This window comes from Cicer arietinum, chromosome 5 (assembly GCF_000331145.2).
Source record: "Cicer arietinum cultivar CDC Frontier isolate Library 1 chromosome 5, Cicar.CDCFrontier_v2.0, whole genome shotgun sequence".
NCBI classification, from domain to species: domain Eukaryota; kingdom Viridiplantae; phylum Streptophyta; class Magnoliopsida; order Fabales; family Fabaceae; genus Cicer; species Cicer arietinum.
The window spans coordinates 33,688,122-33,702,973 of NC_021164.2; positions in this window are offsets into that span (position 1 = coordinate 33,688,122).

The following is a 14,852-nucleotide window of genomic DNA, read 5'->3' on the forward strand; positions in this document are numbered from 1 at the left end:
AATCGATTAACAAGTACTTAAAATCGATTTGGTCACACGCTCAGAGTTCACTGGGTTTTCAAAAGGTTCTGTCAATCGATTTGCCAATCGATTGTGTTTAAGTCAGTGACTCAGCTATTTTGATACGCATCGACGTGCCAATCGATTTGTATGTATTTGTCTGAAAACGTTCTTACCTGGGATTTAGTTCAATCGATTTGCCAATCGATTGCAACCAAATTTGACTTGATTGAAATTTTACAACATAGATTGTCCAATCGATTTGTATGTCACAGGAAAGGTTATTTTGCAAGTGATATTTAAGTAATCGATTTGCCAATCGATTACCCTTAAAACTGGGGTTCCACTGTGACTTGTCCAATCGATTTCCCAATCGATGTATTTCAATCAGGTTTACTTTGTGAGATGTATAATCGATTTGTCAATCGATTACCCTCAAAACTGGGGTGCTACTGACTTGTGCAATTTTCATTTCTAATTTAGTCAGTCGATTGCCCAATCGATTATACCAACACAAACAGTTGTGTTTCCTTACACCCTTGTTATGAAATCGATTTCCCAATCGATTTGCTTTAGTCAAAAGTCAACTTTTGTTGATTTCTTGTGTTCCAAGCAACCTGTTCCAAGTGTGTAGGATTTGATTGTTGTTCCTGAAATCTTGCTCAATTCAAATATTAGATTTATCATGTATTGTATGAACATTGTTGAATTATTAATTATGTCAAAATTAGGAATCAAAGGATCAAAATCCAACATTTCAGCACTGTCCAAGCGCGCCTGGAGCGCGTTTTCTACGCTTGGGGCGCATTTCCGGACTAGTGACACTGTTCAAGCGCGCCTGGAACGCACATTAACATATATAAAAACGCAATTTTTCACAGTTTTAGGGATCTTTTTGACTATTGGGAAGTTAGGAGACTAGTGCCCTAGCAGAGAAATTCAAAGACTACCGTTTTTAACAGGATTGAAGAAGTTTTATCAAGAAGCAGAGAAATCTGTCATGAGTAAATAAACCCTATTTGTTAGGGATGAGTGTAACAAGATGAAATCCTTATTTTTATGATTTGATTTCTAGTTATATGAATGAGTTTATTGAATTATTTTTCTCATCTCTGTGCTTAATGCTTTTTATTGCTTGATCAACATTAAAATGTTCTACGATTTGTATTTTGAAACGGAAGTGGACTTTACGAATGCTTGAGATGAGAAATTCATGAATTTGTAGTCTAGACATAGATGCAGGTCACGAAACCAATTAAATTAGTTGCAAAGCAATAGTTTACAAGAGAATTTTTATCCGGTAATGCTTAATTCTAATCTTAAATCTACTAAGGAATTAGGGGTTACTTTGGAATTAAAGGTTATGTCACTAAGACATTAGGGCAAGAATAATAAGGAGAATTCGGTAATAATTCAATAAAGGAATTCATTAACTAAGATCAAATTAGACACCAAGGTTGGATACGAAGTGAAACTCATCCCTGACATTTTTCTTATTATAAAAGGTCAATTTTATTACTGTTAATTTTAAATATCATTTCAATCAATTCAGAATTTTTTTGTTTAATTTAGTAATTAAATATAATTCGATAGTAAAATGCAATCTTTGAGTTCGACACTCGGTACTACCGTTTTATTATTACTTGTAACGATTCAGTACATTTGCTGAAACGCTATCAAGTTTTTGGCGCCGTTGCCGGGGATTGCCATATCACTATTGAATTTAATTTATTTACTTAATTTAAATTTTTTGCTCTGCAATAAATTTTTTGTTTTTATTTTAATTATTTATTTTAATTTATTTTAAAACCTATCATTACTCACAATCTGTCTAACCTTGTATGCGAGGCCAGTCCTCAGCTGAACTTATCTTTGATCCAGAAATCAAAAAAATAGCGAAAGCACATCAAAAGGTGGCTCGAGAAAGGAGACAAAGGGAAAGATATTTAGTAGTGGAAGAAGCAGTTTTGGGTGATTTCGTGATATTTACTGTGATGGCCGATCCACCACCACCACAACGTACTCTCGGCGAGTATGGGAATCGAAATAGAAATCGTGCTCGATTTCCCATCCATAACCAACCGGTTACAGTCAACAAGTTTGAAATAAGTGCCGCTCTATACCGAGAGTTGAAGGAGATTCATTTTGCCGATAGACATAACAAAGACGCCAATAGATATCTCACAAATTTCTTTGAATTATGTGAAACAGTGAAGGTGGATGGTTTGTTTGAGGATGGCAAGAGAATGAAACTATTTCCATTTTCATTGACAGATGATGCTAAGGAGTGGCTTCATTCCTTTCCTGCCGACATCATCACCACATGGGATGATCTTGAAGATAAGTTCTTGGAACAGTACTTTACCCTAGCTATGTTTGGTAGAAAAAGGGCAAGAGATTTCCAGTTACAAACAGAAAAAGGGAGAATCTCTCCGTGACACTTATAGGAGATTCAGAAACTTACTAGCAGGATGTCCTAATCATGCTTATGACGACACTGCCCAAATGCAAATATTTTGCAATGGTTTGAGGCCGAGCACTATAATTATGTTGGATGCCACAGTAGGTGGTTCTTTGAATTACAAGACCGCAACATAAGCACAAAAGATTATTGAGATCATGGCATCAAATGAACAAATGATGTTGTATGACAGAGGTGGTGGATCAACAAGTGGTGTATTGGAGTTGAATGTTATGGATGGGTTGGCTCCATGCAGGTTATTCTCAAAATAGATAGAAGAGGTTATCGCCACTGAGATAAAGAAGGGGATGGTAGCTCTAAATATACAACCCCAAGTGGCCCCTGTCAAATTACTAAAGCATACTAGTTGTAACGTTTGTGGAGGAGCACATAAAACTGGAGCTTGTGAAGCACTGGGTGACAATGAGTTAGAAGAACTAGAATAGGTGAATTTTGTTAGTAATAACGGGAGGCAGAATAATCCCTACTCTAGTATGTACAACCCAGGTTGGAGAAATCATCCAAATTTTTCTTGAAGAGATCAACAAGGTGGATCTCAGGGTCAACAAGGAGCTCAAACAAACTAATTCCCACCTAGAAAGGCTGTTTGGGAGAGTGCTATGGAGAAATTAGTGACAAGCACAAGTTCTTTCATTGAAGAGTCAAGAGCAATCTAGAAAAATCATTCTGCATCCATAAAGAATATGGAAACTCAAGTGGGTCAACTTGCTCAACAAATGGCACAAAGAACGACTGGAAATTTGCTAAGTGACACGGTTCTGAATCTGCAAAATAATGCCAATGTCGTGACAACAAAGAGTGGCAAGGTAAGTGAACAAGTACCACTTAAAGCCAAACAAAGTGTAAGTACTTCAATTTCGACCTACTCAGAGGAAATAGTCACACCAACATCAGTTGAGGAGCACATCACTCTTGAAAAGGAGGAATAACATGTGGTACAAAAAAGGGAATCACTGCCAAAACCAGAAATTCGACTTCCGTTTCCTCAAAGATTAAAAAAGGAAGAAACAGAAAAACAATTCGGTAAGTTCTTTGATGTTTTTAAAAAATTACAGATTAACATTCCTTTTGCAAAAGCACTAGAACAGATGCCAACATACGCCAAGTTCATGAAGGAGATTCTGTCGAAGAAAAGAAAAATTGGTGGTGAAACAATGATGCTTACCGAAGAATGTAGTGCTATACTACAGAGAAAACTGCCGCTGAAGCTCAAGGATCCTGGAAGCTTCTCAATCCGGTGTGCCATTGGAAATAGAACTTTTGGGAAGACGCTGTGTGATCTAGGGGCTAGTGTAAGTCTTATGCCCCTTTCCATATACAAAAAACTGGGCATTGGAAAAGTCAAAGACACACAACTGATGCTACAATTTGTGGATCGCTCAATGAAACACCCCTATGGAGTGGTGGAAGATGTGTTGGTTAAAGTGGACAAGTTCATTTTTGCAGTGGATTTTGTGGTACTAGACATGGAGGAAGACAATGACAGTCCTTTGATTTTGGGAGACCGTTCTTAGCAATAGGGCGAGCTATGATTGATGTAGCAGATGGAACCTTAACCTTAAAAGTAAATGAGGAAACCGTCACTTTTAACATTCTAAAAGCCATGGAACACTCAAAAGAAAGAGAAGGGTGCAATCAAATCGAGATCTTAGATGAGATAGTCAATGAAGAAATAAGGCACCAAACACCCAGCCTGCCCCTAGAAAGAGTTTTATGTCTACCCCAAGATGTCGTTCAAGAAAGTGAAGACCCAAAGATGAAGGAGGTTTGGGCCATGTACTCCCCCCGTTTTCCTACAAGATGGGAGGAGTTGAAAGGGAATGAAGATAAGCCCTCAGAGAAGAAGACACCGCTGATTGAACTCAAGCAGTTGCCTCTTCATTTGAAATATGTATTCCTAGGTGAAGAAGATAAGAATCCAGCCATAATTAGTGCAAGCTTGAGTGAGTTACAAGAAGAAAAGTTGTTTAGAATTATGTGGGAGCATAAGGGTGCCATCGGTTGGTCCATTGAGGACTTGAAGGGAATAAGTCCGACTCTTTTGTATGCACAAAATCCTAATGGAGGACAATCACAAACCAGTAGTACAACCCCAAAGGAGATTGAATCCGACAATGAAAGAAGTGATTAGGAAAGAAGTGGTAAAGCTCCTAGAAGCCGGTCTCATTTACCCCATTTCAGACAGCCCTTGGGTGAGTCCCGTCCAAGTTGTACCCAAAAAGGGTGGAACGACCGTCATCACAAATGAAAAGAACGAGTTAATTCCTACACGAACGGTTACATGATGGAGAATGTGTATTGACTATAGAAGGTTGAACAGCGCTACAAGGAAGGATCATTTCCCGCTCTCATTCATTGATCAGATGCTTGAGCGGCTAGCCGGACATGAGTATTACTGCTTCCTAGATGGCTATTCGGGATACAATCAGATAGTTGTGGCACCCGAGGATCAAGAGAAAACTGCATTCACATGTCCGTATGGGGTGTTTGCTTGTCGGCGAATGCCGTTTGGGCTGTGCAATGCACCTGCCACATTTCAAAGGTGCATGATGTCCATATTCTCTGATATGATTGAAAAACATATCAAAGTATTTATGGATGACTTTTCTGTCTTTGGTTCATCTTTCGATAATTGTTTGATTAATCTGTCTCTTGTATTAGAAAGGTGTGAAAAATCCAACTTGGTCCTAAATTGGGAAAAATGTCATTTTATGGTACGAGAGGGAATTGCATTAGACCACCAAATTTCCCACAAGGGGATCAAGGTAGACAAGGCCAAAGTTGAAGTTATTGAAAAACTTCCCCCTCCTACCAACGAAAAAGGCATTAGAAGCTTTTTAGGCCACGCTGGATTTTATAGGAGATTTATAAAAGATTTTTCTAAAATTGCAAAACCACTCACAAAGCTACTTGTGAAAGACACACCTTTCAAATTCAATGAGGATTGTTTGCATGCTTTTAACAATTTGAAAAATAAATTGATAATTGCTCCCATTATCACTACACCTGACTAGTCACTACCTTTTGAAATCTTGTGTGATGCAAGTGACAGTGCTATTGGGGCAGTCCTGGGACAAAGAAAAGACAAGATGTTACATGTAATCTACTATGCTAGCCACGTTTTAAATCAGGCCCAACACAATTATGCCACAACTGAAAAAGAATTATTAGCTGTAGTTTATGCTTTTGATAAATTTCGATCTTATTTATTAGGATAGAAAGTTATTGTTTACACTGATCATGCTGCTTTGAGGTAGTTGTTTACGAAGCATAAATCGAAACCAAGGTTACTTAGATGGATTCTATTACTACAAGAATTCAACATTGAGATCCGAGATAAGAAAGGATCAGAGAACACTGTAGCTGACCACCTATCTCGATTGGAGAAAGTTGAGGAGGATTAGGACATTAGACCGATTCGAGACCAATTTCCTGATGAGCACATCTTCGTTATTGTCATGGCATGGCACCTTGGTTCACCGACTTTTCTAATTTTAAGGTAGGTGAGGCAATGCCATATGATTTCACGTACCAACAACCAAAGAAGTTTATCCATGATGCCCAATTTTATGTATGAGATGAACCCTTCCTGTACAAAAGAGGAGTGGATGGGTTGTTGCGAAGGTGTGTGCCCGAGGAGGAGGAAGAAAAGGTATTGTGGCACTGCCACGACTCTGATTATGGGGGTCATTTCAGTGGTGATCGAACTGCAGCATAATTCCTCCAATCGGGATTATTTTGGCCTTCATTGTTCAAAGATGCATTCAACTACGTGAAGAAGTGCGATCGATGCTAGCGCACCGGTAATATTTCAAAACGGGATGAGATGCCGCAAAATCCTATATTAGAAGTAGAAGTGTTCGATGTGTGGGCTATTGACTTCATGGGTCCATTCCAATCCTCATATAAAAAAGTTTATATTTTGGTGGAGGTAGATTATGTCTCCAAATAGGTTGAAGCAGTTGCTACTCAAACTAATGATTCGAAATAGGTCATCACATTTCTCAAGAAGAACATATTCGCCCGTTTTGGCATACCTCGAGCTTTGATTAATGACGAGGACACTCACTTTCTAAACCGAAAAATGGAATACCTTCTAAGGAAATATAATGTGCGCCATAGGGTGGCAACCCCATATCACCCACAAACCAGTGGGCAAGTTGAAGTATCCAACAGACAGCTTAAGCAAATTCTTGAAAAGATAGTGAATGCCTCACGAAAAGATTGGTCAACGAAACTTGATGATGCACTTTGGGCCTACCGAACAGCTTTTAAAACCTCCATTGGTATGTCACCGTATCAAATCGTGTATGGTAAAGCCTGTCATTTGCCACTCGAATTGGAGCATCGAGCATTTTGGGCGACGAAATACTTGAATTTTGACTTTGTTAAGGCAAGAGAATCAAGAATTCTCCAGCTTCACGAGTTAGAGGAGTTCTGGAATTTAGCATATGAGAACACTAAGATATATAAAGAAAAAACCAAGAAATGGCATGACAACAAAATTAAATTCAAGGAATTCCAAGAAGGAGAGCTAGTTCTTCTATTCAACTCAAGATTGAAGTTGTTTCCAGGAAAACTAAAATCAAGATGGTCGGGCCCCTTCAAGATAATCAAGGTATTTCCATACGGGGCTGTGGAGTTGAAAGATACACACTCAAATCGGAACTTTATTTCATTGATTAAGTAGGAATTTTTCGTAATTTTACATTGCGTTTTGTTTTAGTGCAATGCTGAATTTTGGTGAGAATGAGAAATCAACATGACCTATGTAGAGTATTTCAGTCATATCTGGAGTTGTATATGTCCAATTGGAGTCAAATCAAATGAAAATGAAAGCTAAGATCCATAGCTACAATGTTCAGGAAGACACCGGAACCAAAAATAGACTCGAAAGAGGAGTAAAATGCAATATACGTCAGATAGAAGATTTTGTGCGCCAGAAGCGCGCCAGCTACGCCTGAGGCGCAATTCCAGCCTTTCAGCATTGTCCAGGCACGTCTGGAGTGCGTTTTCTGCGCCTGGGGCGCATTTCCGAACCAGTGACACTGTCCAGGCGCGCCTGGAGCGCGTTTCCTGTGCCTGGGGCGCGGGACGCGCATCAACATTCATAAAAATGCAATTTTTCAATGTTATAAGGATCTTTTGACTATTGGGAAGTTGAGAGACTTGTGCCCTTGCAGAGAAATTCAAAGACGACCGTTTCTAACAGGATTGAAGCAATTTTATCAAGGATTATTCATGAATCATTCTTGTAATTCTTCTCTAATCTCTATCTTCTCTATCTCTATCATGAGTAACTAAACCCTATTTGTTAGGGATGAATGTAACAAGATGAAACCCTTATTTTTATGATTTGATTTCTAGTTATATGAATGAGTTTATTGAATTATTTTTCTCATCTCTGTGCTTAATGCTTTTTTATTGCTTGATCGACATTAAAATGTTCTACGATTTGTATTTTGAAACGGAAGTGGACTTTATGAATGCTTGAGATGAGAAATTCATGAATTTGTAGTCTAGACATAGATGCAGGTCATGAAACCAATTAAATTAGTTGAAAAACAATAGTTTACAATAGAATTTTTATCCAGTAATGCTTAATTCTAATCTTAAATCTACTAAGGAATTAGGGGTTACTTTGGAATTAAAGGTTATGTCACTAAGACATTAGGGTAATAATAATAAAGGGAATTCGGTAATAATTTAATAAAGGAATTCAGTAACTAGGATCAAATTAGACACCAAGGTTGGATTCGAAGTGAAACTCATCCCTGACATTTTTCTTATTATAAAAGGTCAATTTTATTACTATTAATTTTAAATATTATTTCAATCAATTCAAATTTTTTTTGTTCAATTTAGTAATTAAATATAATTCGATAGTAAAACGCAATCCTTGAGTTTGACACTCTGTACTACCGTTTTATTATTACTTGCAACGATTCAGTACACTTGCTGAAACGCTATCATGAACAATATTTTGACCCTATATTTCTATGAACAATATTTTGTCCATATCTTTGTGTGAACAATATTTTGACGATAACTTCTTGTGAGTAATATTTTGACCATATCTTTTTGCGAACAATATTTTGACCATATCTTCTTGAGTATAAATTTCCTAAACATAGTGCCCCATGAGCTTGTTTTAGACCATACAATGATTTCCTATGTTTAAACACATAGTCTGGAAATTCAGAGCTTTCAAAACCTGTGGGTTGTTTAACTTAGACTTCTTCCCTTATATACCTATTTAGGAAAACACTTTTAACACTCATTTGAAATAATGTAATGTTATTTTATGAAACAAATGAGAGTAGGATACAAATTATTTTGACATTCATCTGAGTTATTTTGACTACTTCTGACTTGGTCATAGTCATTTTTTGATGGTTTGTCATATTCTTCTAATTTACTTGCATCTTCTGATTGTTTGGGTTCTTCTGATTTGTCTACATCTGCTTCCTCTAGTTCTAGTAAACCTACAATTTCCTCAACTTGCTTTGACCTTTTAAGGTCAAGTTGTTTGTCATCACAATTTGAGTTTTCCTATTGAACACTCTTAAGCTTTGGATCTTCCAGAGTATCCAAGGATGGTACACTTTTGTGAGCGGCGATCAAACTTCCCAAGGTTGTCTTTAGTGTTTAACATATAACAAATACAACCAAATTGCTTAAAGTAAGAGATATTAAGCTTTGTAGCCTTCCATAATTCATATGGTGTTTTATTTAATATTGGCCATATTAAAATTCTATTATGAATATAGGATGCAGTTTTAATGATCTCTACCCAAAAATGTATTATAACATCTATCTCATTTAACATGCTTCTAGCCATTTCTTGACGAGATCTATTCATTTTTTCTACAACTTTATTTTGTTGTGGTGTTTTATGAGAGGAGAAGTTGTATGAGATTTCACTTTAATAAAAAAAAAAATCAAAGAACTTGTTTTCAAATTCTCCTCCATGATCACTTCTAATTATTATAATGCTAAGATATTTTTCATTCATTACTTGTTTGCAAAATGCAATAACCACTTTGTGGTAGTCATATTTATTTTTTAAGAATTTTACTCAACTCCACCTAGTGTAAACATCTACTATTACAAAGTTGTAGTTCTTTCCATTTACTGAGACTATTTTCACTGGCCCAAACAGATCTATATGCAAGAGCTCAAGGGTTTTAGAGATAAAGAGTAAGTTTTAGGGGTAAAGGAGTTGTTAGTTTGTTTTCCCATTTGACAAGCTTCACACATAATTTCAGTTTTGCAGGCAAGCTTAGGTAAACCTCTAACAAGTTGAAGTTTATTCAATTTTGAGATTAATATTAGGTTTGCATGACCTAACCTTTTGTTCCAAATTTATTTTTATTCATTTACTGACATGAGACACCTAACATCTTGTTTCTCTAAGCTAAATAGATTCACCTTATATAGGTTATTTTGCTTCTAACTTGTAAAGAGTATAAATTCATCTTTTTAGCTGATTGCTTTGAATGATTTCAGATTAAATATACTATCATAGTTATTATCATTTAATTGACTACTACTTAATAAATTATGTTTAAGACCATTACTAAACAAGACATCTTTAATGGAAGGAGATGTGCCATTACCAACTGTGTCGTGTTCAATGATCTAGCCTTTCTGTTTTTCTCCAAAAGTTATTGTGCCTCCTTTGATCAAAGTTAGGTCTTGGGGCATAGACTTTTCATCCATCATATGTCGCGAGAATCCATTGTCTAGGTACCATGACTGGTGTTTCAACTTGGTTGTTGAGAACATCTGCAACATAGATAATTTTGTTCTTAACCCAATTTTGTTTGGGTCCTGGTTTGTTAATCTTGAAAGGTTTCTAGTCATTCCTTTTGTTTAACATGGGACAAGATATTTCAGAGTGATATTTCTTGGAGCAAACAATATATAAAACATCAGGTTTGATAAGGTCAAACTTACTTACTATTTCTTGGGATCCTATATCTCTTTTACCATTTCTACTAAGTCCATAAATCTTAGAAGCATACTTGCTTCTTTCTATAATGTTAGCTAATAGGCCATGGAATGCTGCTTCATGTTTATCATAATTATATATGTCATTTTTTGATGGTTTTGAGACATGATTACCTTTCAGAGTTGTATTTTCTTTTTTAAGCTCAATGCTTTCATTTTTTAAAACATTAATTTTTTCAGTCATATTTGCGTTTACTTTCCTAAGTGCTTTCATTTTTAGGGAAAAATTATGGTTTTTATTTAAGAAATAATTTATTACTTTGATTAATTCAGACCAGGATAAGTTAGAAAGTATCCCAATTTCTTCATCTGCTGATTCACTTCCAAAGTCAGAATCAATGTCATAATTATGATCAATGTTAGATTCAGAGTGAGAGTTAGTTTGAGCCATTAAAGCCAAATATTTTGCTATTCATCATTAGATGATTCATCCCATGTAGCCATTAGATCATTCTTCTTAGGTACAAAGTCTTTTCTATGATGTTTCCCTTTTTTCCAGATTTGGAAATTCAGACTTGAAATACTCAGGTTCATTGCATCCATAGCAGATGATACTTTTCTTGTCAGACTTGTCATCCTTTCCTCTACTGAACTTTCAAGAATTTCTTCGAGGGAATGGCTTTTTTCTGTTGTGTCACATTCTTTGAATTTTTCTGGATATGAAAGCCAACTCCTTATCCTTTGAGTCCACATTCTGGTCATCTAAATCATTATCCTTTAATTCTGTAGTTACCTTTAAAAGCCTTCTTCTGCTTTTGCTTGGTCTCGTGCTCTGCAAGCTGAATTTCATGTGATCTCAAGGATCTATGAGGTTTCAATGTCTTCATTCTGAATGACATCTAATTTAAGATTGTATTAAAAAATATATTCACACAAATATTCCTTCATACTCTTGATTGATTGGAGAGGGAATAGATTTGGACTTGTTCTTGAATATTCAAAAGTTCTAATTTGGCTAAATTTTTTCTTCTGAATTGATTCTTTCAATCAGAGTCATTGACTTTCTAAAATATTCGTTTATTTAATTGATACCCATTGCGGATTTTATCCACTGATTTCCTCGAGTGCATATTTTTTCTGCCATCCCTATGCATAATGTTTCAAATCAATAAAAATTCTTACTTTTAACAATAGGATTCAGAATAGAAAAATAACAATAATAATAATAATAGAATAATATTTGCATCAATAATTTCTAGTACACTATGCATATTGAAGATCATCATAAAATATGGCATAATTTTCTATTTCGTTATCCTAACCTAAAAATTAGAAAACAACTTAACTGTCTAGCATCATAAATTAATGGTTTGGAGTTTTTGAATCAAATACATTTAAAAATACTGTGTATGTTAGATTACATCACAAAAAGTGACATTTTAAAAATGTTCAAAAATTATGCTCATTAATTAGCTCGTTATTTAGTTCGAATTGGTGAAATGATGGAATCCATATAAAAATTATTCAACAGACTATCATACAATTGTTTAGATTTTTTTATGAACAACATGTGTCTAGAACAGCTCCAATGCATGACTTTTGTTAAATTAATTTATTGTGATTTTGAGACGAGTTTCTTGCATAATATCAGAATCTCTAAAGTTGGATTGAAATTATTTCATGAAATCTCTAAATATGGATTGAAATTATTTCATGAAATACTAAATATATTGTGTCAATTAAATATGAGAATCATACTATATTTTATAATAATATATTATTATGAGATGAGCCTAAAAAATATAATTAGTAAATTCTCTTTCGTAATAGTAACACTAATTATTAGATTTTTTAAAAAGTGTTATAATTTTAAAGTTATTTTAGACTGAATTTTGTTAATTATGATACTAAATATTGTATAGTAAGACTTCTTATGTTGCTTGATTTTTATTTGATTGCTCTTGTTAAATATAATCAATAATAATTCTTTTGAGCAATTATGATGAAAATCTAAGAGTATTATTCTTGTATTGTATCAATTTATTGAAGGTATAAACACGAGAATGAGTGGTTGAATTATATTTAACAAAGTTGATAATTTTTTGTTAATTTCATGAAGACTGATTTGGTTTTTATCGATTACTTAGATAAGAAACAATTGAGTTCAGAGGCAGCAAACAACGAAATCATAAATAATTGCACACATAGATTTATCCTGGTTCGCCCCTAACTTGGCTACATTCAGTCCTCTAATTCAGAAGACTTTAATCCACTAATTCAAATACCTTGAATTATAAAACACGTGACTCTCCAAGCTAGTCTTCCCAAATAACATAACAACACCAGACTTTTGAGGAACTAACTACCTTGGTCCTACAAGTCAAGTCTTTTCCTAAAAACCTGACAACCCCAAATTGAAGAAGGAACTAACTACCTTGACCTTACAAGCCAAGTCTTATCAAACAACTTAGAAACCTCAAACTTTTGATGAACACAAACACCTTGACTCTTGATCATAGCATTTGGGCAAATGATTCTAGATTTTTAGTTTGGCATTTTAAAAGCTCTTTATAACTTAGATTAATAGTTTTAGCTTGTTTCTAAACTTTGGGTCGAGTTTAGATTATAATTTTATTATTTGCATTTTAATTTTATTATTTGTATTTTGACTCTTTCTCACTATGTAGGTCATAACTTGAGCTCTGGATATTGGATTGGAGCATATGAGCAGCGTTGGAAAGCTAAAAATCTGAGCTACAACTTTTTTGTTGGAAGAAAAGACCAATTCCGAACTTCACTGGGCCTAAATTGCAGATTTCATAATCTGGACTTTTATAATAATTATAACTAGCGGGTCATTTGTTTTTAAACCCTAAAGCCCAATATCAAGTACTATATATTGACCGTTTTGTTTCTTTTCTAAAGATGGAAAAATTAGGATTCAAATTGCTATAAGAAATAAACAGTTTTATTTTAATTTCATGGAAGACTAATTTTATAAGATTAATCCACGAGTTCAGAGTTTCATCAACACCTTGAGATTCAGGTTACACTGTCAATTTCTATTCATGATTCTATTCTTGTTTATTTGATTATATTGATATTTTGATTGCTTAAATTGAATTTCAATAGGATTGATTAAATTTATTTGACATAATTTGGTTTCGATTTCTAATTGAATTGAATTATAATTTTGCGACGCTTGATCGTTAATTATAATATTTTGATGATTGTGATGCTTAATCCAATCAAAGAAACCAAATTCACATAGGATTGATTATGCTTGTTTGATCAATTCTATAGTCAAATAAGAATAGAATCACAAATTAGAAATTAAACTCATTGATAGAATCTGTTGGTTATATGGCTTCTATTGTTAGAAAATTTTATACAATATTATTAACAATATTATCTAATTCTTTCCTAAGTGATGAATTAATATCAAAACCAACTTGTTTAATATTAATTCCTATTTTAACATCAACAGATTCAAACAGTTTGTTTACAGCGGAATTTCACAATCACATGCAAGATCAATATAAAAAGTAAAGAGAGAGGAAATAGTGCACCAGGGATTTTTATACTGGTTCGGCTATCACTTTGGTGACCTACATCCAGTCCTGAAATCTACAACATATTTCAGCCTTTCACTAGAATGATTTGAGAAATGTTTTTACAGACTTTCCAGCGTCACAGCTTATCCATCCAACTCACAACCACTTCTATCACAATACCAACCTACCCCTAAGAGTTACTCGTCAAACTCTAGCGAGATCAAGCTGAGGTTTCTTTTAGATGACCACAATTATCCTAAAAGATAACCACCAGTGTACACTACTGGATTTCCAAAACTTCAACAACAGAAAATATTCTTTCACAAAGAATTAAAGAATACTAAGAAAATTTGACTCAATCACAATGTAAGATCTCACACAAAAGTATTAGGCCAATGAGTATTTGTTTGTTGTAACAATTTTTCTCTCAATGTGTTTTTCAGTCTTTAGTGTTTATGAAAAAGTGTTATGTTTGTTATTCAAAAAGTTATGAGAAAATTGTGATTGATTCAATTTATATATTTTCAGAAAAACAACATATAAATCGATTTCGTAATCGATTTTATTAAAGTTTAAAACTAGCTTAATCGATTACCTAATCGATTATCGGGTGTCTTATTTTTCTTGAATCTTGAAAATATAAGAACTAATTGATTTCCTAATCGATTCTTTTAATGCAATTATCAGAGACTGATACTTAGTTTGTATCAGTGTCGATTGACTAATCGATAATACATGTTTTGTTCAAACAACGAGATCAAAACAATCGATTACTCAGTCGACGCATATTCATTGACATAATCGATTTGGCAATGGGCTGAATTCTCCCTGTAACTCAAAAATTTTACTTCAATCGATTCGTC